The sequence below is a fragment of the Opisthocomus hoazin genome, chromosome 39, assembly GCF_030867145.1.
Source record: "Opisthocomus hoazin isolate bOpiHoa1 chromosome 39, bOpiHoa1.hap1, whole genome shotgun sequence".
Lineage (NCBI taxonomy): Eukaryota > Metazoa > Chordata > Aves > Opisthocomiformes > Opisthocomidae > Opisthocomus > Opisthocomus hoazin.
Genome location: NC_134452.1, coordinates 447,173 through 469,489, shown reverse-complemented (window position 1 = coordinate 469,489; position 22,317 = coordinate 447,173). Strand labels below are relative to the sequence as shown.

General features: G+C 60.3%; 1 long non-coding RNA gene across 1 annotated transcript; it reads left to right on the top strand.

The window, feature by feature from the left end:
- The first annotated feature begins 17,418 nt into the window (after positions 1-17,418).
- On the top strand, positions 17,419-21,532 carry LOC142365406 (uncharacterized). Its single transcript, XR_012766462.1, has 3 exons — positions 17,419-18,439; positions 19,550-19,646; positions 20,195-21,532. It is a non-coding gene; the product is annotated as an uncharacterized LOC142365406 (long non-coding RNA).
- Positions 21,533-22,317: the final 785 nt, after the last annotated feature.

Sequence of the window (22,317 nt, the reverse complement as noted above, 5' to 3'; positions counted from 1 at the left end):
ATGTGTGGCAGGAGGGCCTGCATTTTTCTTGCCTGCATCAAAGACAGAGTTTCCCTTTTGTGAGGCCCACCGTGGCAGGGAGGGCATTTAGAGCTGTCTCCCCACTGCCTGACTCCCAGCTGAGGCCAAGCCACCGCCCCACCCACCACCCCAGCTTTCAGCTGCCAACGCAGCTGCCCTAGATGATGCCCTGCTCACCGTGTCAGGTCTCTCCAACAGTGAGATGAGGCCTGTCAGGAACAGGGAGGCCGTCACCAGGCTTGGATTCCTCTCATTGCTCTCAGCCTGGGACTCATCATTAACAGCCTCCAACTGGAGCTCGCTGGGGGCCATCAGCTGAAGCAAAAACAGCAGTGAGATACCAGCAGAGGCTGCAGGGCTTACTGAGGGTGATCAAGGCATCTTTTGGTAACTCACAGAGAAGTTATGGATACAGTTGTGTGTACTGGAGCCATCAAGACTGCAATGCAATTTGTGCTCAAGCCAGATGAGGAACCTCTTTAACATGTTCTCCAAAATCTGGGGAAGCATCAGCTCCCACAAGGCCAGGGCAGTGCTGCAAGGCAGGGTGCTCTGTCAGCAGGGCTGCCTTGGCCACAGCAGCATGGCTTGGCTCAGCCCTCAGGACATGGTGGGATGGAGGGCCCTGCTCATCAGAGAGCAAGCCCTCATGGCTTTTGGGGCCAGTACCTGTCTCCTGGTGAAGAGATATGCAGGACGCACATGAGCAACGTCACAGGGCACCAGTCGGTCAGCAGGAGAAGCAGTGATTCCACGCCTTGGCGGGCTGACTCCATGTTGATGTGTTCCAGGTTATCCTGGATGCATCTCATGATCTCTGGCACCTGGAGGAGACACAGCTGAGGATGGTGCTGCCACTGGAGTGCAGCTGCTTCCTCGGCTGCCCTTCTCATCCCTCTCTGCTGCTTTGAGGTGTCTTCAGGTGCCCGAGACAGCTGGGTTTGGGAGGGAGGGATGGAGAGGGAGGGAGGAACAATGCCTGCCAGGGCTGAAGGGCAGGGCAACGCAGCCACAGCCCACTTACATCCGCCAGCCAGAAGCCAGGGTCCTCCTTCACCACCTCCAGCATGTTCCTTGCTGCCTCCTGGTCAAAGATGCTGGAGTCTCTCATCGCCTCGATGAGCACCAGCACGATGTCTGTCCTCTCTTCAGGTGTGAGGTATTGTGCAAATCTCTAGGGGAGGAAGGCAGGGAGCAAGGACAAGTCACAGTGAGTGCCACAGCCCTGGCGAGAGATGCCCGGTGGTGCTGGCTGCTGGGCACAGTGTAGTGGTCCTGCAGTGAACCAGGGCTTGCTGGTGGCCAGAAGGGCTGGAGCTGCTGCTGGGACACCGAGTGCAGCCCTGGCACCGTCCCTGCTTGGGGACAGCAGCAACCCTCTCACCAAGAGGTGGCTGTCGCGAGGCCACATCAGCCCCATTAATTCTGGACGCCTTTCCTCACACGAGTGCCCTGACAACCCCTCGGAGAAGAGTCCCAGCAAGCGAGGAGCTCATTACCATGTTTATGAGGGCGGTTGGACACTGCGAGTAGGTGACTTCAAATTGGTAGCGCAGCTGTGAGCGGCCTAAACAGCGGGGCAAACACACGAGAGCAAATGAGACACGGCAGCTTTGCCGGCAAGCTTACCAACCCCCTCAGATCTGCCTGCAAGATGGCAGGTCACAAGCGGTCGAGGAGATTTCTGGAGGGCATCAGGAACAGCTTCTCGCTACGAGCGCTGGAGGGAGCGGCCGGAGTGCTGCAGAGATGGATGTGCTCTTAACTAACAGGGAAGACATGGCTTTGGGGCATGGTGATCAATGGTGGCTTTGTCTGTGGGGACCATAAAACCGCGTGGTTCAAAATCCTGAAAGGAGGGAGGAAGGAGAGCAGCAGAGAACAGATGCTGGCCTTCAGGAGAGCACTCAGTTTCTGCAGCAAACCGAGAGCTGGGATGCTGGGGGAAGCGGCTGTGAGGGCAAAGGAGGTCAGGAGGAGAAGCAGATCTATCAGGAGGTGTCTGTGTGCCAAGGGATGAAGCCCACCCCAACTTGTCTTACTCTTTTGATTCTCTAGAAATTGCTGGAGGAAACAAAAAGCGTCTGAAGCCAGAAGGGCTGTGGCTTCACTGGTAGACCGGAAGAGGATAAGACATCCCAGCAGCCGTCCCAGGATCGGGATGTGGATGTCTCCGTAGCAGGCACAGCCATACGTGTCCGTTCCAACATGGTCCCAGGCCTGGGCGAGGGAGGCAGAACAGCAGAAGGGGTGAGGGCGGGCAGCAGGTGCCAAAGCCCTGAAGCCCCGAGTGCCCAGGGCCGCATCCCTGGAGAGTCAGGGCTTTGCCAGGCCATGCCGGCCGCGGCTCCCAAAGCTGGGCAGCAGCCTAGCACGGGGAGAGCTGCCGGCTGCCAAAGCTGTGCAGGGAGATGGGGGAGGTGGCCTGGCTGGAGGGTGCCTGGCTCTGTACCTCTAGTGTGGGATTGCTGGACAGAAATTGGCACAGATACATACTCCTCTGCAGGGCCCTCTCCTGCACAGCCACGTTGTCCGAGGAGGTGGCAAAATCCAAGAGCATCTGGGAAGAGAGAAGCTGCTGGTGAGCCCTGGGAGCAGACATGCGCGGCAGCAGAAGCAGCCCTGCTCAGTCCACCAAGGCTTCCTCTGATCTTCTCGAGCAAAGCCTGTGGTGGGGTTCCTGCCCCTCGGGTCACCCCCTTCCCCCAGGGTGAGCAACAGCCCCTGTGAAGCCCACGCTTTGCCTGTGCCAGACCTGAAAGATACTCTGCAGCCCCTCGCTGACCCTGGAGGCAGGATAGCTGAGCACCACGCTCTCCAGCATGTTGTCCATGGCTATCAGAGTCTGCAAGGAAGACAAAGGGCTGTGTCAGCCATTCCCATGGTCCCTCTCCCCCCAGGAGACTGACCTGACCTCCCGGTACAAAGGGAGGACACCTGTAGCTCACCCAGCCCTTACCGTGAAGTAGAGAGCAAGGTGCCGGGCTTCTATTTCCTCTTTTGGAGGAAGCCAGAAGACGCTCCTGAAGCAGGCTGCTAGGAGGCTTCTCTCTTTGCCCTCCAGCACCCTCTGCACTGAGCTGCAAAGAGAGAGGGAATCCAGTGGGCCACTGGTGCTGGGAGCAGTGCCTTGAGTCCTCGTGCAGGTGGACACGGACCTGTGGGGCAGTGTCCCCAGGAGGGATGGGCAGGTACCTCAATGCGGCGATGGCATCCATGGCGAAGTGCTGCACTGGTGTGCTCAGTTGGTCCCTGGGCTCCTCGTCCAGCAGCATCTGTGGAGCACGGCTGGGATGGGACCTGGCAGCTGCCAGCACCCAGTGCCACCAGACCCTCACCCTGCCCAAGCGCTGTCCTCACAGGATGCCGGGGGGCCTTGCCCCCTTCCCCGGAGCCACCGGGTGTCCCCTCACCTCAATATTATATACCAGGTCGAATCTGCGGCAGAAGATATCCAGGCCCTCTGACAAGTCACCTAGGCTGGCAGTTCTGAACAGCAATCGTATGCTGTTGAGAAATCTGATCTTCTGTTCCGCATCCTGGCAGCCGGGGGACAGAGAGACAAACAGGGAGCGTGAGAGGGGGACACACAGCCATGGACAGAAGATGCCAGCACAGCCGCATCGGAGATAGCCATGGTTACCTGTTCTGGGCTGCTCCGAAAGCCCATAATGAAGTCCATGATGAATTCCACTAAGTCGCTCTCCTCTCTGTAGACAGGTAAACAGCTCACATCTAATAAAGAAAGAGAGGAGTGGGGCTGCAGAGAGCGTCCGGCGGCAGGAGAGCGCAGAGGCAGGAGCTTTGCCCTCCATCCAGCCCTGTGCCCCCTCCCCGGGCACAGTCGTCCCATGCGTGTCAGGGCTGGAGGGTGCCCAGCAGACGGGCTGTGATGCTGGAGCACGGCGCAGCGGGGAAAGCCCCCAGTGCAGCGGGCTGAGGAGCTGGCTTGCAGCCGGGCAGGAAAAGTCCCCGCGTCCCACAGCACGGCCCTGGAGCACGAGCTGGGTCCCCTCTGCTCTCTCCCTCCTTGGGAGCCGGCACTCAGGCAGCATCACGCCCACCACCCGTGGGACCCCATCTGCCAGCGTGCCGGGAAATGGTGATGCTGGCGTTGAGCGGGGTGCGCTCGCTGGCCCCAGCCCTGCCCAGACCCACGGGGCCCCTCACTCACCAATCTGCAGTGGCTGGACCATGCACACCTCACCAGGCTCTGGCAGAGAGCTGCTCTTCTGGGGAGCCCTGTCCTCCTCCCAGGCCACCCTGGGGCGGCTGGGGGGTCTCTCGGCCATCCTGCGGGATGGACGAAAGTGGTAGGGATGGAAAAGGGGGAAGCTTTGGCAAAAAGCCTCGGTGCCGCGGGGAAAGACGTGGGCTGCGCTCGGGGGCTCCTCGCCAGCTCCGGGCTCCTGCCCTGTCCCGTCGCCGTCCTGCCGGACACTGCGGGCTGGAGGCTGCAGCCGTGCTGACCACGTGCAGCGCAGTGGGGTGTCAGCAAGTGAGGTCACAAAGGGCCCCAGTGTGACCCAGGCAGGGAGGGGCAGGGCGTCCCCGGGGCTCTCAGCCCCGGGCACCTGGATGCTCTCAGGGGTCCTCCAGCCCCCCTCTGCCCTAGTGTCCCTTCGGGACCCCTCCCTGCTGCCCTCCCGGGTGTCCCAGAGCCCCATGCTCAGACACCCCGGCGTGCCCCCACGACGTCCCTTGCTCTCAGCGCACTGCAGAGCCGTGCCCCTGCCCTCAACGGCGTTAAATGTGTCAGATTCACTCCAGCTCAGAAGAAATCCTGCTTTTGTGTTGCCTCAACTCTGCTCCTCCTCCCACCAAACAGGAAGAGCTCGTGCCTTCCAGCACTGGTCCCCTCCGGACCCCTCCCGAGGCCTTCAGTGCACCCCAGACCCCTCTGCGAGACCCCGAGCTGCCCTCAGGCATGAAAGACCCCCCCAAGTCCTCCCAGTGTCCTCATGGTCTTCCCAGTGCTCTCCTGAGGACAGATGGTGGCATTAAAGACCCCCCCAGGTCCTCCCAGTGCCTCCTGAGGTCCTCCCAGTGCTCTCCTGAGGACAGATGTTGGCATTCAGGACCCCCCACAGGTTCTCCCAGTACACCCGAAAGTGCTCCCAGTGCCATGCTGAGGTCTTCCCAGTGCACTCCTGGGCATAGCGGGTACTGCTGGTGGCATTGCAGCCCCCTCAAGGTCCTCCCAGTGCCACCCAGGATCCTCCCAGTGTTCTCTGGGGGTCATGTGGTGGCATTAAATGTCCCCCAGTTTGTCCCAGTGCCCCTCAGGGTCCTCCCAGTCCCTCCTGAGGTCCTCCCAGACCGTCCTGGGGACAGCTGGTGGCATGAAAGCCCCCCCAGTCCTCCCAGTGCCCCCCAGGGCCCTCCCAGTCCCTCCTGAGGTCCTCCCAGTGCCCTCCTGGGGACAGAGGATGGCATGAAAGAGCCTGCTAGTGCCCTCAGGGTCATCCCAGTGCCCTCCTGGGGACACATATTGACATTAAAGACCCCCCAGGTCCTCCCAGTGCCCCTAAGAGTCCTCCCAGTCCCTCCTGAGGTCCTCCCAGTGCCATCCTGGGGACAGCTGGTGGCACTAAAGACACTCCCAGGTCCTCCCAGTGCCCCTCAGGCTCATCCCAGTGCCCTGCTGGGGTCAGACGGTGGCATTAAAGCGCCCCCAGTCCTTCCAGTGCCCCTCAGGGTCCTCCCAGTACCCTCCTGGGGACAGACAGTGGCATTAAAGCCCCCCCAGTCCTCCCAGTGCCCCTCAGGGCCCTCCCAGTGCCTCCTGGGAATGTGCCTGAGCGCGTTGCAATGGCGACGGCGGCGGCAGTGGCAGGCAGGGCTGCTTCCACAGAATCACAGAATGGTAGGGGTTGGAAGGGACCTCTGTGGGTCATCTAGTCCAACCCTCCTGCCGAAGCAGGATCACCTACAGTAGGTTGTAGAGGACCTTGTCCAGGCGGGTCTTGAATATCTCCAAAGAAGGAGACTCCACAGCCCCTCTGGGCAGCCTGTTCCAGGGCTCCGTCACCGTCAGAGTGAAGAAATTCCTCCTCATATTCAGACGGAACTTCCTATGCTTCAGTTTGTGCCCATTGCCCCTTGTCCTGTCACTGGACACCACTGAAAAGAGCTTGGCCCCATTCTGCTGACACCCATCCTTCAGATATTTGTAAGCATTTATAAGGTCCCCTTGCAGCCTTCTCTTCTCCAGGCTGAACAAGCCCAGCTCCCTCAGCCTCTCCTCATAGGAGAGATGTTCCAGTCCCCTCACCATCCTTGTAGCCCTCCGCTGGACTCTCTCCAGTAGCTCCTCATCTTTCTTGAACTGGGGAGCCCAGAACTGGACAGAGTACTCCAGATGAGGCCTCACTAGGGCAGTGTAGAGGGGAAGGAGAACCTCCCTCGACCTGCTGGCCACACTCCTCTTGATGCATCCCAGAATGCCATTGGCCTTCTTGGCAGCCAGGGCACACTGCTGGGTCATGGTTAACCTGTCGTCCACTAGGACACCCAGGTCCCTCTCCGCAGAGCTGCTCTCCAGCAGTTCCGCCCCAAGCCTCTACTGGTTCATGGGGTTGTTCCTCCCCAGGTGCAGGACCCTGCATTTGCCTTTGTTGAACCTCATCAGGTTCCTCTCTGCCCAACTTTCCAGCCTGTCCAGGTCACGCTGAATGGTAGCACAGCCTGCTGGTGTATCTACCACACCTCCCAGTTTGGTGTCATCAGTAAACTTGCTGAGTGTACACTCTAACTCTTCATCCAGGTCGTTGATGAAGAAATTGAACAAGGCTGGGCCCAGTACTGAGCCCTGGGGGACACCACTAGTTACTGGTCTCCAACTAGACCCAGCGCCGCTGATGACAACCCTCTGAGTTCTGCCATTCAGCCAGTTCTCAATCCACCTCACTGACCACTCATCCAGCCCATACTTCCTGAGCTTCCCTAGGAGGATATTATGGGAGACTGTGTCGAAAGCTTTGCTGAAGTCAAGGTAGACAACATCTACGGCTCTCCCTTCATCTACCCAGCCAGTCATGTCATCGTAGAAAGCTATCAGATTGGTCAAGCATGATTTCTCCTTGGTGAATCCATGCTGACTACTCCTGATAACCTTCTTTTCCTCCACTTGCTTGTTGATGACCTCCAGGATAAGCTGCTCCATCACCTTTCCCAGGATGGAGGTGAGGCTTAGTGGCCTGTAGTTCCCTGGGTCCTCCTTCTTGCCCTTTTTGAAGATTGGAGTGACATTGGCCTTTCTCCAGTCCTCGGGCACCTCTCCTGTCCTCCAGGACCTCTAAAAGATGATGGAGAGTGGCTCAGCAATGACATCCACCAGCTCCCTCAGCACTCGTGGGTAAATTCCATCGGGGCCCATGGATTTGTGGACGTCCAGATCGCTTAAGCGATCCCTCACACAGTCCTCCTCCACCAAGGGAAAGTCGTCCTCACTGTAGGCTTCCTCTCTCGTCTCTGGGGCCTGAGATTCCTGAGTGCCTGCCTTGGCACTGAAGACTGAAGCAAAGAAGGCATTCAGTAGCTCTGCCTTCTCCGCATCCTGCGTCACCAGGACACCCACCTCATTCAGCAGCAGCCCCACATTGTCCCTGGCCTTCCTTTTGCTGCTGATGTAGTTGAAGAAGCCCTTCTTGTTGTTTTTGACATCCCTTGCCAGCTTCAATTCCAGGTGGGCTTTGGCCTTCCTCGTCACATCCCTGCACTCTCTGACGACACTCCTGTATTCTTCCCAAGTGGCCTGCCCCTCTTTCCACATTCCATGGGCCTTTCTCTTCCACCTGATCTCCGCTAGAAGCTCCTTGTTTAACCATGCTGGTCTCCTGCCTCCTTTGCTCGATTTCTTTCTCAGAGGGATGCACCGCTCCCAAGCGTGGAGGAAGTGACTTTTAAAGAGCGACCAGCACTCTTGGACCCCCCTGCCTTCGAGAGCCCTGGCCCACGGGATTCCTCCCAGTAGCTCCTTGAAGAGGCCAAAGTTAGCCCTCCTGAGGTCCAAGGTTTTGATCCTGCTTATCGCCCTGCTTCCTCCACGCAGGATCCTGAACTTGACCATTTCATGGTCACTGCAGCCGAGTCTACCTCCAACCTTCACATCCTCCACCAGTCCCTCCTGGTTTGTTAATACAAGGTCCAGCAGAGCGCCTTTCCTTGTTGGTTCCTCCACCACTTGCATCAGAAAGTTATCATCGATGCTCTGTAGGAACCTCCTGGATTGCGCCTGCCTAGCTGTATGGTCTTCCCAGCTGATGTCAGGGTGGTTGAAGTCCCTCCTGAGAACCAGGGCCTGGGACTGTGAGGCTGCTTGCAGCTGCCTGTAGAAGGCCTCATCAACCTCCTCCTCCTGGTCAGGTGGCCTGTAGTACACACCCACTGTAATGTCACCCTTAGGAGCCTGTCCCTTAATTCTAACCCACAAGCTCTCAACGCGTTCCTCATTTGCCTCCAGGCCAGGCTCAATGCATTCCGGTTACTCCCTCACATACAGAGCAACTCCACCACCTCTCCTTGTTGGCCTGTCTTTCCTAAAGAGTCTGTAGCCATCCATGACAGCATGCCAGTCATGCGAGTTGTCCCACCACGTTTCTGTGATGGCGACCAAGTCGTAGCCGTCCTGCTGTATAATGGCTTCCAGCTCCTCCTGTTTATTGCCCATGCTACGTGCGTTGGTATAGACACCCTTGAGCTGGGCTGTCAATCTCACCCCTGACCCTGGCACGCCAAACCTGGGCTCGTCCCTAGTGAGCTGGGCAATATCCCCTTCCCCCTTCGAACCTAGTTTAAAGCCCTCTCAATGAGCCCCGCCAGCTCATGGTCAAGAATCCTTTTTCCCCTTTGAGATAGCTGCGATGCACCTTTTGCCAGCAGGCCCGGTGCTGTGTACACCTCCCCGTGATCAAAGAAGCCAAAATTTGACCGATGGCACCAGTCCCTGAGCCACCTGTTAACCAGGTGAGTTTTCCTGCCCCTTTCAGTGCTGTTCCCTGTCACTGAAGGGATGGAGGAAAACACCACCTGCGCCCCTGATCCCTCAACCAGTCACCCCAGTGCCCTGAAGTCTCTTTTGATGGCCTTGGGACTTCTTTCTGCTATCTCGTCCCTGCCAACCTGCACTACCAAGAGGGGGTAATAATCAGAAGGCCGCACCAGACCAGGGAGTTCCTTAGCAACATCCCTAACCCGGGCCCCAGGGAGGCAGCAGACTTCCCTGTGGGATGGGTCCGGTCGGCAGATCGGCCCCTCTGTTCCCCTCAGAAGGGAATCACCTATGACAATGACCCTTCTTTTTTTCTTGGCTGAGGCAGTCGTAATTCTTGGGGCTGTCTGACTCGTTCTAGGCAACCCCCTGGATGGAGCTTCACCTTCACCCACATCCTCTGTGGCCAGTCCCTCACATTCCAGAGCCCCATATCTGTTGCTTAAGGGCAACTGGGCAGGTGAGGGAGGCTGGGGGGAGATTCGCTTGCCACCCCGAGCAGGGACCCATTTCGATTCCCACCCATCTCTTAGGTCCCCTCTTTCTGCTCGGTGGCAAGAGGGTAGGGGGTTCTCTGCTTTTCGTGGAGCCGCCTCCTGCTGCCTCTGCCTCAGGGAGGGCAGGGTGCGGCTCCACCAGTCAATCTCCCTCTCACACTCCCGGATGCTCCTCAACCTCTCCACTTCTTCTTTCAGCTCTCCCACCGAGCTGAGCAGGTCATTCACCTGGTCGCACCGAACACAGCTGTTGTCTCTGCTGTCCTCCGGTACGAGCGCCAGGCTCAGGCACTCCCTGCAGCCAGAGACCTGGACACCTGCACTCTTTCGTGGGGGCTCTGTCTGGGTCCCCACACTCCTTCTAGCAAGAGCTTTCCCACGGGTGGTAACCATGGCTAGAATATCTCCTGGATAGGCGATTCCCATGCTTGAGTTGCCAGAAGGGGCGTCTGCACCCTGCTCGCTCACCTTCCCCCCTCGCCCTGCCTGCGCAAACTGCCGCGCAAACTGCTGCGCTGCTCCCGGGCTGCTGCGCCACCTCCGTTTGCCGCCTCCGTCTGCCGCCTCCGTTTGCTGCCTCCGTTTGCCGCCTCCGTTTGCCGCCTCTGTTTGCCGCCTCTGTTCGCCCGTGCTCCTGGTCACCCGCGCTCCCTGGGGGCTGCTCTTATCCGTGAGGGGGTTTGGCCGCTGTCACACTCGACTCCGCCCCCGCTGAGTCAGAGCTGCCGCTCGTTGGCACCTCCCGCTTTCCCGCTTGGGGCGGGGGGGGGGGGCGGGGCGGGGCGCTGAGGTCTCCTCTCTCTCTCGGCGCTTTTTGCCGCCTCGCCGCTGCGGTTTTGCCACTGGAGAAAGGGTCCCTCGGCGCGAGCCTCTGCTCCAGAGCCCTTCAAATTCAGTAGCTTTTCCGGTTGTCGGGGCCGAGCTTCCGGCAGGAAGATGGCGGCGGCAGCGGCGGCCCCGGGGGCGGGCGAGGGCCCTGCGGCCCTCCCGCCGCAGCCGCTGGAGCTGAAGAGACAGTTCCGCACCCGAGAGGGTTCGTACCGGCTGCTGGACCCCGAGCCCCGGCCCCGAGCGGGACCCGCCGCCACCCCCGGGCCCTCCCCGCCCGCTGCTGCTGCAGGCCCCGCCGCAGGCCCGGGCCCGGCCGCGCTGCCGCCGGTGCGGTTGTCCATGGTGCGGTTGGCCCTGCTGCCAGCCGAGGAAGCGGGGGGCTTGGCCGAACGCAGCCGGGTCTGCTTCAACCTGGGCCAGGAGCTTTACTTCTACGGCGGGGCCGGCACCAGGGGCCGCGGCAACCGGCGGGTAACGGGGGAGCGAGGGAGGGGGGGAGCGGGGGCAGGGGGGGCCGTGGGGGTGACGGGGGCAGCGGAGCTGTTGAACTGGTACCGGGGGCGGGGACACTGGGGATGGGGACCCCAGAGCCTCAGGAGCCACCCACTAACGGGGACATTGGGGATGGTGACACTGGGGATGGGGACGGTGACCCAAGACCCCCCAGAAGTGACCCACTAACTTCCTGCCATCCCCATGGCTCCTTGGGGTCCTCCTGGCATATCCATATGCCCTTGGGGATACGGCCCCAACTGGCTGGCTCCGGGCGACTGGGGGCAACTGGGACGGGATGGGAAGAGGCAGCAGGGCGTAGCTGGGGGAGGGGAGGGCCCAATGCAGGCCATGCTCCTTTTAACCTTCCCTCGCTCCTGCTGCATCCCCTTCGCTGCCGTCTTTTGGGGAAATGGCAGCGTTGCTCCCTCGTGGAACCTGGTGCCATCACCACCTGAGGCAGAGCCCATGTGCACTGCGATGGGTGGGAACCCCCAAACTGCCCCCAGGACCCTGGCCCAGCCGCTGTCTCCCCACACCTCCGGCAGCTGAGAGCTGCGATGGAGCCACTGCCCAGCATGACCACGCTGGGGCACCTCCAGAGCTCTGCTCTGCCCGAGCTGGCTGGGGCTGGGCGACTGGGGGCAACTGGGACGGGATGGGAAAAGGGGGCTGAGGACTCGCTGCCTGGGAAACTCGGTAGGGGGGTGACTCTCTTTTTGCCATCGGACCCCCTCCAGACCTCTGTGCTCTGCTGGGAAACCCTCCGGAGCCCGTCACGGTGTGGGGAATGTGGCCGTGCAGCAACAGCAGACGCTGGGCCTGGCTGGGATGCCCGGAGACCCGCGGGTTGGCCGGAGCTGGGAGCACCCTTCCTGTGCCCTGTCCTGGCTGCGTGCTGGAGGGGACGGCAGGCCCCTGTGGCACAGCCCAGCTTCTGCTGCTGGGTCTAGGCTGAGCTGTGGGAGTGGGGAAGGATGGCTGCAGTGCCAGGAGACGCAGCTGCGACCCAAGGCCTTCGCAGGGCTGTCGTTCAAAGCAGCGTCCCTGCACCCCGGGGTGCCGTGTTGTTCCGGTTTCGGCTGCAGCCGGTAACAAAAGCGCCACGTGGCCGCCCCTCCCCCTGCCGGGGTGCGGAGGAGAATGAAAAGAAACAGGCAGAAACTGGTGGGTCGGGATAAGGGCAGTTGAACAGAACAGCAAACAGAGGGAACAGTACAACAACGATACAGATAAGGAGAAAACACGACACGAACCGCACAACCCACAGAGCCACTCTCCCGGACAGGACGGGCACCCGCGCTCCCGAGCGGCGAGCGAGTTCCCGCCGCGCCGCCCCCCCCCCCCCCACCAGAACCCAGCATGACGGCACATGGTATGGAATACCCAGCTGTGTTTGGCCAGGCTGGGGTTGGGTCAGCCCACCCGGCTGTGCCCCTTCCTGGATTCTGGTGAAAATTAACCCTGTCCTGGCCGAACCCAGGACACGTGTGTGCGGAAGCACTCTGGGACTCAAGGCAAGGAGAACTTCTGCCCTGGCTCACGCGCAAGGATGTGCGAGCCCAGAGCATGCTGGAGGCGGGCAGCTCTCAGCATCTGGACCAACGATAACCTGCAAGCTTGGCAGAGAGCGGGCGCCTTTTCTTGCCACGCGATGTCTGAGCAGGGGCTGCTTGGGCTAAAGCTTCTCTGCTCTCTTCTGCTCTGCGTTCCTTTCCTCTGGGTTTTGTAGGCCAGCAGAGCAGCTGGGGCTCTGGGACAAGGAGACCCTGGCTCAGTGGGTGCTGTGCTGCCACGGGCTGCTGGAAAGCGTCGGGCAGCTCTGCGGGCAATGCCACTTCTTGCGGGGGCTGCCATTTCCCCTCTGCCCTCTGCCTCCCTACAGACAAGACTTGCCCAGGGGACAAAGAAACGCGTCTTCTGCTGGGGAAAGCCTCAGCCAGGGCTGAACTGGTGAAGCAAGCCTGGGGCCAGGGAGAGCCGAGGGGGTAGAGGTCCTGCAGGCAGCGGGACAGGCCAGGAAGGACGCTGCCGGCTCAGCTCGCCGCACATCGGAAGGACCCCACAGGCTTCTTGTTCTGGCTTTTTCATTATTAAAACGGAGTCATTTTCCTGTTGAAGGCTGCACCTCCGCCTGCCTTAGCAGCAGCAGCAGCACAGCGCTCGCAGGTTGCGTCCCAGTGTCCGCCACCACGGCCTGCAAGGGCTGAGGTTGAGGATGGTCTGAGCTGCCAGGGAACGAACGGAGGCATCGCTGTCTCTCTCCAGGTTCTTGAGGGCTGTGACAGAAAGCAACAGAGCCGAGATGAACCCCCGCTGTGTGCAGAGACCCCCAGGCATCCCCTCCAGCCCATGCTCCCTACTCACCCCTGCAGAGCCAGGAGATCTGCTCCTCGCTCCTCAGCGACCGCGCGGCAAGCCCTAGGCACAGAGCTCGGTCAGAGCCCGGTCAGAGCCCCTGCTCCCCAGCACGCTCGTGCCAGCGCAGCGGCGGGGGCTGGGGCCAGGCTGCCAAAAGAGGGACCGCGGGGCTGTGGCTCACCAATGAACCTCACGGCCTCCTTTTGCAAGCTGGGCTGAGCAGCCTCCAGGTACCACAGGCTCTGCTGCAAGTATTCATCAGTCCTGCTTCTGTCGTGCGCCAGCTGAAGAGAGCAGAAGGACATGGGCATGTGGCAGTCCTTCCTCCCAGCGCCTGCCATTCCCCTTCCCACCCAGGCCATTCCCGTCTCCCAGCCAGGAGCCATGTGGGGGTCCCGAGACCCCCTCCCTCCCACTGCAAGGCCCAGATGGGCCAGGGTCCCCAGATCCTGGGGCTTGTCCTCACCAAGCACTTTCCAGTCCTCAGTGTCTGCCCTGTCTGCACCCGGGCTTTGAGCTTCTTCCAGCCGAGGAGCTCTGCTGCAGCCAGGAGGGCTTCTCTGGAGGCCTGCAGAACAGCAGAAGCTGGGAGATGGCACCACAGCCTGGGGAAGGAGACCTGGCATCCCCCTCGTCTTGGCTTTGTTCCTGGGGTGATCCCGCCCTTAGGAAACTGGGACGTGCCCTGGCCCAAACGGCCGGGGGTCTCTTCCCTGCACCACGCTTAGCTTTGAAATCTGTACCTGGGCCACGCTGTCAACCTGGTCGCTCATGTGGAAGAAGAGCAGGACCAGGAATGACAACACTTTGGTCTTCATCATCTGCTCGTCATCCCCCACCACTGACTGCAGCAGGATTCTGCAGAGGCTGATGGAAAGCTCTCGCATCCAGCTGGACTCCTGGTGGGAAGGAGGAAAGGTGGACTTCAGAAAGAGCATTGGCCTGCCAGTGCTGGGCAGGGGTGTTGTCGTGGCCGAGGTGATGGGAGATGTAGGGGGGAGCCCAGATATAGGGGCTGCAAAGCCCAGAAGCCATCCCACGAGAGCCCGGGGGAGCAGACTCTGCTCCACGCGCTGCCCACAGGGCTGGGCTGAAGGGCAACTGTCCTTGCAGGGTGCCCATCTGTGGGGCTCAGGCTCCACCATCTGGCTTACATGGTCAAAGAGGTGTGGGAGATCCTCCACCAGCTGCACAGCGATGGGGCTGGCCTCGTCCCTGGTCAGGTGGCCCAGCACATTTCTGAAGAGGACCAGGACCTTCGTCCTGACATCGGTGTCGCCATGTTGAAGCATCTCCAGGATGTGTGGCACGAGGGCCTGCATTTTTCTTGCCTGTATCAGAGTTTCCCTTTTGTGAGGCCCACCGTGGCAGGGAGGGCATTTAGAGCTGTCTCCCCACTGCCTGACTCCCAGCTGAGGCCAAGCCACCGCCCCACCCGCCCAGCCCTCAGCTTCCAACGCAGCTGCCCTAGATGATGCCCTGCTCACCGTGTCAGGTCTCTCCGACAGTGAGATGAGGCCTCTCAGGAACAGGGAGGCCATCACCAGGCTTGGATGCCTCTCATTGCTCTCAGCCTGGGACTCATCATCAACATCCTCCGCCCACAGCTCGCTGGGGGCCATCAGCTGAAGCCAAGACAGCAGTGAGATACCAGCAGAGGCTGCAGGGCTTACTGAGGGTGATCAAGGTCTTTTCTGGTAACTCACAGAGGAGTGATGGATGCAGGTGTATTTCGCGGAGCTGACAACATTGTCATAGTACTTGTACTGGAGGCAGGTGAGGAGCTTTTTTAAGATCTTCTCCAAAGCCTGAGGGATGGAAAGCATCACCTCCCACAAGGCCAGGGCAGTGCTGCAAGGCAGGGTGCTCTGTCAGCAGGGCTGCCTTGGCCACAGCAGCATGGCCTGGGTCAACCTGCAGGACATGGTGGGATAGAGGGGCCCTGCTCATCAGAGGGCAAGCCCTCATGGCTTTTGGGGCCAGTACCTGTCTCCTGGTGAAGAGACCTGCAGGAGGCTCTTGAGCACTGTGGTGAGGTACCGTTCAGTCAGCAGGAGAAGCAGTGACTCCACGTCTTGGCGGGCTGACTCCATGTTGATGTGTTCCAGGTTATCCTGGATGCATCTCATGATCTTTGGCACCTGGAGGAGACACAGCTGAGGATGGTGCTGCCACTGGAGTGCAGCCACTGCCTCGGCTGCCCTTCCCATCCCTCTCTGCTGCCTTGAGGTGGCTTCAGGTGCCTGAGACAGCTGGGTTTGGGAGGGAGGGATGGAGAGAGAGGAAGGAACAATGCCTGCCAGGGCTGAAGGGCATGGCAACGCAGCCACAGCCCACTTACATTCGCCAGCCAGAAGTCAGGGTCCTCCTTCACCACCTCCAACATGTTCCCTGCCGCCTCCTGGTCAAAGATGCTGGAGTCTCTCATCGCCTCGATGAGCACCAGCACGATATCTGTCCTCTCTTCAGGTGTGAGGTATTGTGTGAATCTCTAGGGGAGGAAGGCAGGGAGCGAGGACAAGTCACACTGAGTGCCACAGCCCTGGCGAGAGACGCCTGGCGGTGCTGGCTGCTGGGCACAGTGTAGTGGTCCTGCAGCGAACCAGGGCTTGCCAGTGGCCAGAAGGGCTGGAGCTGCTGCTGGGACACCGAGTGCAGCCCTGGCATCATCCCTGCCAGGGGACAGCAGCAACCCTCTCACCAGGGACAGCGAGGCCATCGTCAGCCCCATTAATTCTGGACGCCTTTGCTCACACGAGTGCCCTGCCGACACCACGGAGAAGAGTCCCAGCAAGTGAGGAGCTCCTTACCCTGTTTATGACAGCGGTTGCACACTGCGAGTAGTCGATTTCATCTTCACAATGGAGCTGTGGTGCTTCATCTTCTAGCACTGAGCGGCCTAAACAGCGGGGCAAACACACAAGAGCAAATGAGACACGGCAGCTTTGCCGGCAAGCTTACCAACCCCCCTCAGATCTGACTGCAAGATGGCAGGTCATGAGCGGTTGAGGAGATTTCTGGAGGGCATCAGGAACAGCTTCTCGCTACGAGCGCTGGAGGGAGCGGCCAGGGTGCTGCGGAGATGGATGTGCTCTTCACGAACAGGGAAGACATGGCTTTGGGGCATGGTGATCGATGGTGGCTTTGTCTATGGGGACCATAGAACCGCGTGGTTCAAGATCCTGAAAGGAGGGAGGAAGGAGAGCAACAGAGAACAGATGTTGGCCTTCAGGAGAGCACTCAGTTTCTGCAGCAAAACGAGAGCTGGGATGCTGGGGGAAGCGGCTGTGAGGACAAAGGAGGTCAGGAGGAGAAGCAGATCCATCAGGAGGTGTCTGTGTGCCGAGGGATGAAGCCAGCCCCAACTTGTCTTACTCTTTTGATTCTCCAGGAATTGTTGAAGGAAACGAAGAGCACGTGAAGCTGGAAAGCTTGTCTGCTGACTGGGAGATCGGAAGAGGATAAGACATCCCAGCAGCCGTCCCAGGATCGGGATCTGGATGTCCCTGTAGCAGACATGGCCGTACTTGTCCCTTCCAGCGCAGTCCCAGGCCTGGGCGAGGGAGGCAGAAGAGCAGAAAGGGTGAGGGCGGGCAGCTGGTGCCAAAGCCCTGAAGCCCCGAGTGCCCAGGGCTGCATCCCTGGAGAGTCAGGGCTTTGCCAGGCCGTGCTGGCCGCGGCTCCCAAAGCTGGGCAGCAGCCCCACATGGGGAGAGCTGCCGGCTGCCAAAGCTGTGCAGGGAGATGGGGGAGGTGGCCTGGCTGGAGGGTGCCTGGCTCCATACCTCCACCGTGGGTTTGTCGGCCAGAAAGCAGCTGAGGAACATAATCCTCTGCAGAGCCCTCTCCTGCACAGCCACGTTGTCCGAGGTGGCAAAATCCAAGAGCATCTGGGAAGAGAGAAGCTGCTGGTGAGCCCTGGCAGCAGACACGCGTGGCAGCAGAAGCAGCCCTGCTCACTCCACCAAGGCTTCGTCTGATCTTCTCGAGCAAAACCTGTGGTGGGGTTCCTGCCCCTCGGGTCACCCCCTTCCCCCAGGGTGAGCAACAGCCCCTGTGAAGCCCACGCTTTGCCCGTGCCAGACCTGCAAGATACTCTGCAGCCCCTCGCTGACCCTGGAGGCAGGATAGCTGCGCACCACTCTCTCTAGCATGTTGTCCATGGCCATCAGAGTCTGCAAGGAAGACAAAGGGCTGTGTCAGCCATTCCCATGGTCCCTCTCCCCCCAGGAGACTGACCTGACCTCCTGGCACCAAGGGAGGACTCCTGCCCAGCCTTGCGGTGCCCGGGAGAGACCCAGGGGCAGACAGTCTGCTGCGGGCAGGGCAGCCTGCGGCACGGGATGTGCGCGGGCACAGCGCAAGGGGACGAAGGGATGAGGGTGGGGAAGCAAAGCAGAGCCCCTGCCCTGCCTTGGGTCTCCGGTCAGATCAAGACCAGGGAGCAGCCCAGAGGGACTGGGAGGACTCCTGTACCTCACCCAGCCCTTACCGAGTGGCAGGCGGAAAGGTGCCAGGCTTCTATTTCCTCTTTTGGAGGAATCAAGAAGACACTCCTGAAGCAGGCTGCTAGGAGGCTTCTCTCTTTGCCCTCCAGCACCCTCCGCACTGAGCTGCAAAGAGAGAGGGAGGCCAGTGGGACACTGGTGCTGGCTCCGAGAGGTGCCTCGAGGCCTCGTGCAGGTGGACACGGACCTCTGGGGCAGTGTACCCAGGAGGGATGGGCAGGTACCTCAATGCGGCGATGGCATCCATGGCGAAGTACCGCACTGGTGTGCTCAGTTCGTCCCTGGGCTCCTCGTCCAGCAGCATCTGTGGAGCACGACTGGGATGGGACCTGGCAGCTGCCAGCACCCAGTGCCACCAGACCCTCACCCTGCCCAAGCGCTGTCCTCACAGGGTGCTGGGGGGTCTGGCCCCCTTCCCCGGAGCCACCGGGTGTCCCCTCACCTCAATATTCTCTACCAGGTTGAATCTGCGGCAGAAGTTATCCAGGCCCTCTGACAAGTCACCTAGCCTGTCATTTCTGAACAGCCTGCAGATGCTGTCAAGAAATCTCATCTTCTGGTCCTCATCCTGGCAGCCAGGGGACAGAGAGACAAACAGGGAGCGTGAGAGGGGGTCACACGGCCATGGACAGAAGATGCCGGTACAGCCGCATTGGAAATAGCCACGATTACCTCTTCTGGGCTGCTGACAAAGGCGACGATGAATTCCAAGATTTCCTCCTCTTCTCTGTACACAGGTAACAAGTTCGCATCTAATAAAGGAGGAGAGCAGGGGGGCTGCAGAGAGGGTCTGGTGGCAGGAGAGCGCAGAGGCAGGAGCTCTGCCCTCCGTCCATCCCCGTGCCCCCTCCCCGGGCACAGTCGTCCCGTGCGTGTCAGGGCTGGAGGGTACCTGGCAGACGGGCTGCGATGCTGGAGCACGGCGCAGCGGGGAAAGCCCCCAGTGCAGCGGGCTGAGGAGCTGGCTTGCAGCCGGGCAGGAAAAGTCCCCGCGTCCCACAGCACGGCCCTGGACCACAAGCTGGGTCCCCTCTGCTCTCTCCCTCCTTGGGAGCCAGCACTCAGGCAGCATCACACCCAGCACCCAAAAGACCCCCGCTGCCAGCGTGCCGGGACATGGTGATGCCGGCGTTGAGCGGGGTGCGCTCGCTGGCCCCAGCCCTGCCCAGACCCACAGGGCCCCTCACTCACCAATCTGCAGTGGCTGGACCATGCACACCTCACCGGGCTCTGGCAGAGAGCTGCTCTTCTGGGGAGCCCTGTCCTCCTCCCAGGCCACCCCGGGGCAGCTGGGGGGTCTCTCGGCCATCCTGCGGGACGGACGAAAGTGGTAGTGATGGAAAAGGGGGAAGCTTCGGCAAAAAGCCTCGGCGCCGCGGGGAAAGACGTGGCCTGCGCTCGGGGGCTCCTCGCCAGCTCCGGGCTCCTGCCCTGTCCCGTCGCCGTCCTGCCGGACACTGCGGGCTGGGGGCCGCAGCCGTGCTGACCACGTGCACTGCAGTGGAATGTCAGCAAGTGAGGTCACAAAGGGCCCCAGTGTGACCCAGGCAGAGAGGGGCAGGGCGTCCCCGGGGCTCTCAGCCCCGGGCACCTGGGTGCTCTCGGGGGGCCTCCAGCCACCCTCTGCCCTAGTGTCCCTTCGGGACCCCTCCCTGCTGCCCTCCCGGGTGTCCCAGAGCCCCATGCTCAGACACCCCGGCGTGCCCCCATGACGTCCCTTGCCTCTCGGCGCACTGCAGAGCCCTGCCTCTGCCCCTCGACGGCATTAAATGTGTCAGATTCACTCCAGCTCAGAAGAAATCCTGCTTTTGTGTCGCCCCAACTCTTCTCCTCCTCCCACCAAACAGGAAGAGCTCGTGCCTTCCAGCACTGGTCCCCTCCGGAACCCTCCTGAGGCCTTCAGCACACCCCAGACCCCTCTGCGGGACCCTGAGCTGCCCTCAGGTATGGATGTGTGGTCCCGCCGGGCGGAGGAGCCCTGAGCTGCTGTGGCAGGGCTGCGCTCCAGCCTCTGCGGGGGCTTTGGGGCTGTCGTGGTTTAACCCCAGCCGCCAACTGAGTACCACACAGCTGCTCGCTCACTCCCCCCGCCCCGTTCCGATGGTGTGCTGGTTTCAGCTGGGATGGAGTTCGTTGTCTTCCTGCTAGCTGGTGGAGTGCTGCGGTTTGGGTTTGGGCTGGTGACGATGCTGATAACGCGCTGATGTTTCGGTTCGGCTGCTAAGCAGGACTACGCAGCCAAGGACTCTGCCATACCATAGAATGTCATGCTGAGCATACACGGGGGTTAACTGGCCGGAGGGTGCCACGGCTTGGCAACTAACTGGGCAGCGGTCAGCGGGCGCTGAGCCATTGTACTGACCGATGCCCGGCTCTTCTCTGGGTCATTCGATAGGAAGGGCTTACAACCCGACGGGAATCGGGAACGTGCATTCTCCAAAACCCCACAATGCCTAAGCAGGCTTGTGTTTCCTTTTTGCTGGTCGCTGCAGACGTAGCTGCCGTTGTGGTGATCACATCCATTGGGATCTGACGACGGCCATCTTGCCATTTGACACCTAAAGACCGGATCGCCTGTGCAGGTCCCTTGACCTTACTTTGTTTGATGGCAAAGCTGGCTTTCAGAAGGATTTGGACTCTTGTGTTCCCTTTCTCAAAACCTGCTGCTGCTCTGTTGCCCCACACGATGATGTCATCAAGGCACTGTAGGAGTTCCGGAGCTTCCCCCTGTTCCAGCGCACTCTGGATCAGCCCCTGGCAAGTGGTGGGGCTGTGTGGGGCAGCCGATTCCAGGTGTCCTGGACGCCCCTCCAAGGGACAGCAAACTCTGGCCGGCACTCGGCTGCCGAGGGGATTGAGAAGAACACATCAGCGTGGCGTACCACTCTGCTACCTTGGACTCCAGTGGATAGTGAAGTTCTAGCATGTCCGGCATGCTAGAGCTCACAGGCAGCAGGATGACTTCATCCAGGCCACGACAGCCTGCTGTCAGTCTCCACTCTCCATTAGACTTTCGCACCGGCCACACGGGACTCGTCAAGGCTGCGCGAGTCCTGCTGATCCCTCCTTGACTCTCCAGTTGACGGATCAGCTTCTGGCTGGGGATCACGGAGTTCCTTGGCTAGCATGTCTGGCAGTTTCTCCACAGCTGAGGCGCAGGCCCGTAGGGAGGAAGAGACACTCTGTATTGCCGGAGTTGACCCGCCAATTCATCCACTGTTTGTTCCTCTCTGTCTTGCCAGGTCTCAACTGCCGAGGAGTTGACATACGATGACGGTTGGCTCTGTACAAAGTTCCACCACACGGGTCGCGTGCACTTCACTTTGTCTGGATCTTTGGGTAACTGCTCATTGTTCAAGTCATCATAAATCACCTCTAGCACAGCTAACTCCCTCCGGTACCAGATACCTCTCTCCATGGCGGTCCACTCGCCTGGGTGACACATAACATCTTCCTTGAAGGGACACCTTGCCTTCCCGCCCGACAGCAGTCACCTCCAGAGGCCCCGTTTTCCAATTGCTTTGTCAATACCCCCTTCCCTAGGAAGGAATCACAGCTGCTTGGCTTCCTTGCCCTTGATCCCAGGCTGCCGGTTCCATTCCCCCAGCACTGGAGCCGCCCGGTGACAATGCGCTCGCCCGGATGACGGCTGAAATCGCTGACCTGAAATGCTCTTGTATTCCCCACCTCTTCCAGAGAGCAAATTCCTTCATCTTTGGCCAGACACAAAATTCAGTGCTGGGATTTGAACATGGTTACCCCGGCCTGACTGCCAGAAATATCACGAGTGGCTCGACCCACCTCTCCAATAAATCTCTTGATTTGTAATACCCTGCCACTTTCTGCCAGCAGCAATTTCTGTCACGCCCTTTGATTTAGTTCCTACTTGTAACTACGAGAATGCTGCATTGCTGGGCAGCACCAGGTGGGGTTCAGGGACTGCAGCTGCAAATGCTGCACTTTGACACTTCATAGCGTGCAGGTACCTAACACGGGTATCAGAGCCCACCTCTTTGGCTGGCCCTTGGACCACAGGCAGAGACGGCGCCTTGGTCCATGCTGTAACTGCTGTTCTGCCTTGTTCCTGGGTTGTGCATCTTAACGTTAGAGCGTCAAACCAGTCTGAGCTGTGCTGGCGTCATCCTGCACGCAATAGCAGGGACGTACTGGACTCAAGGATTGCTCCCTTGGCAATCCAGTCGGGGTCTGGCGCGTATCTCCAGGTTGTTTGAGGAGGCTGAGGTTATTGGAGGATGACCCTTAACTCCCGATGTCTCTGTAACAGAAGCATAAAGATGGGGAAAGCGGCAGGAATCTGCCCCTGAAGCAATTACTCCTTCCAAAAGACTATGGAGGCGGCAGGAAAAATGGGGGAGTTACCCAGAAAGAATGTCGTAAGCAGTGCTGCGAAGGAGAGCTTTACGCGAGCGGAGGGCAGCGGCAGGGCGTAGCTGGGGGAGGGGAGGGCCCAATGCAGGCCATGCTCCTTTTAACCTTCCCTCGCTCCTGCTGCATCCCCCTCGCTGCCGTCTTTTGGGGAAATGGCGGCGTTGCTCCCTCATGGAACCTGGTGCCATCACCACCTGAGGCAGAGCCCATGTGCACTGCGATGGGT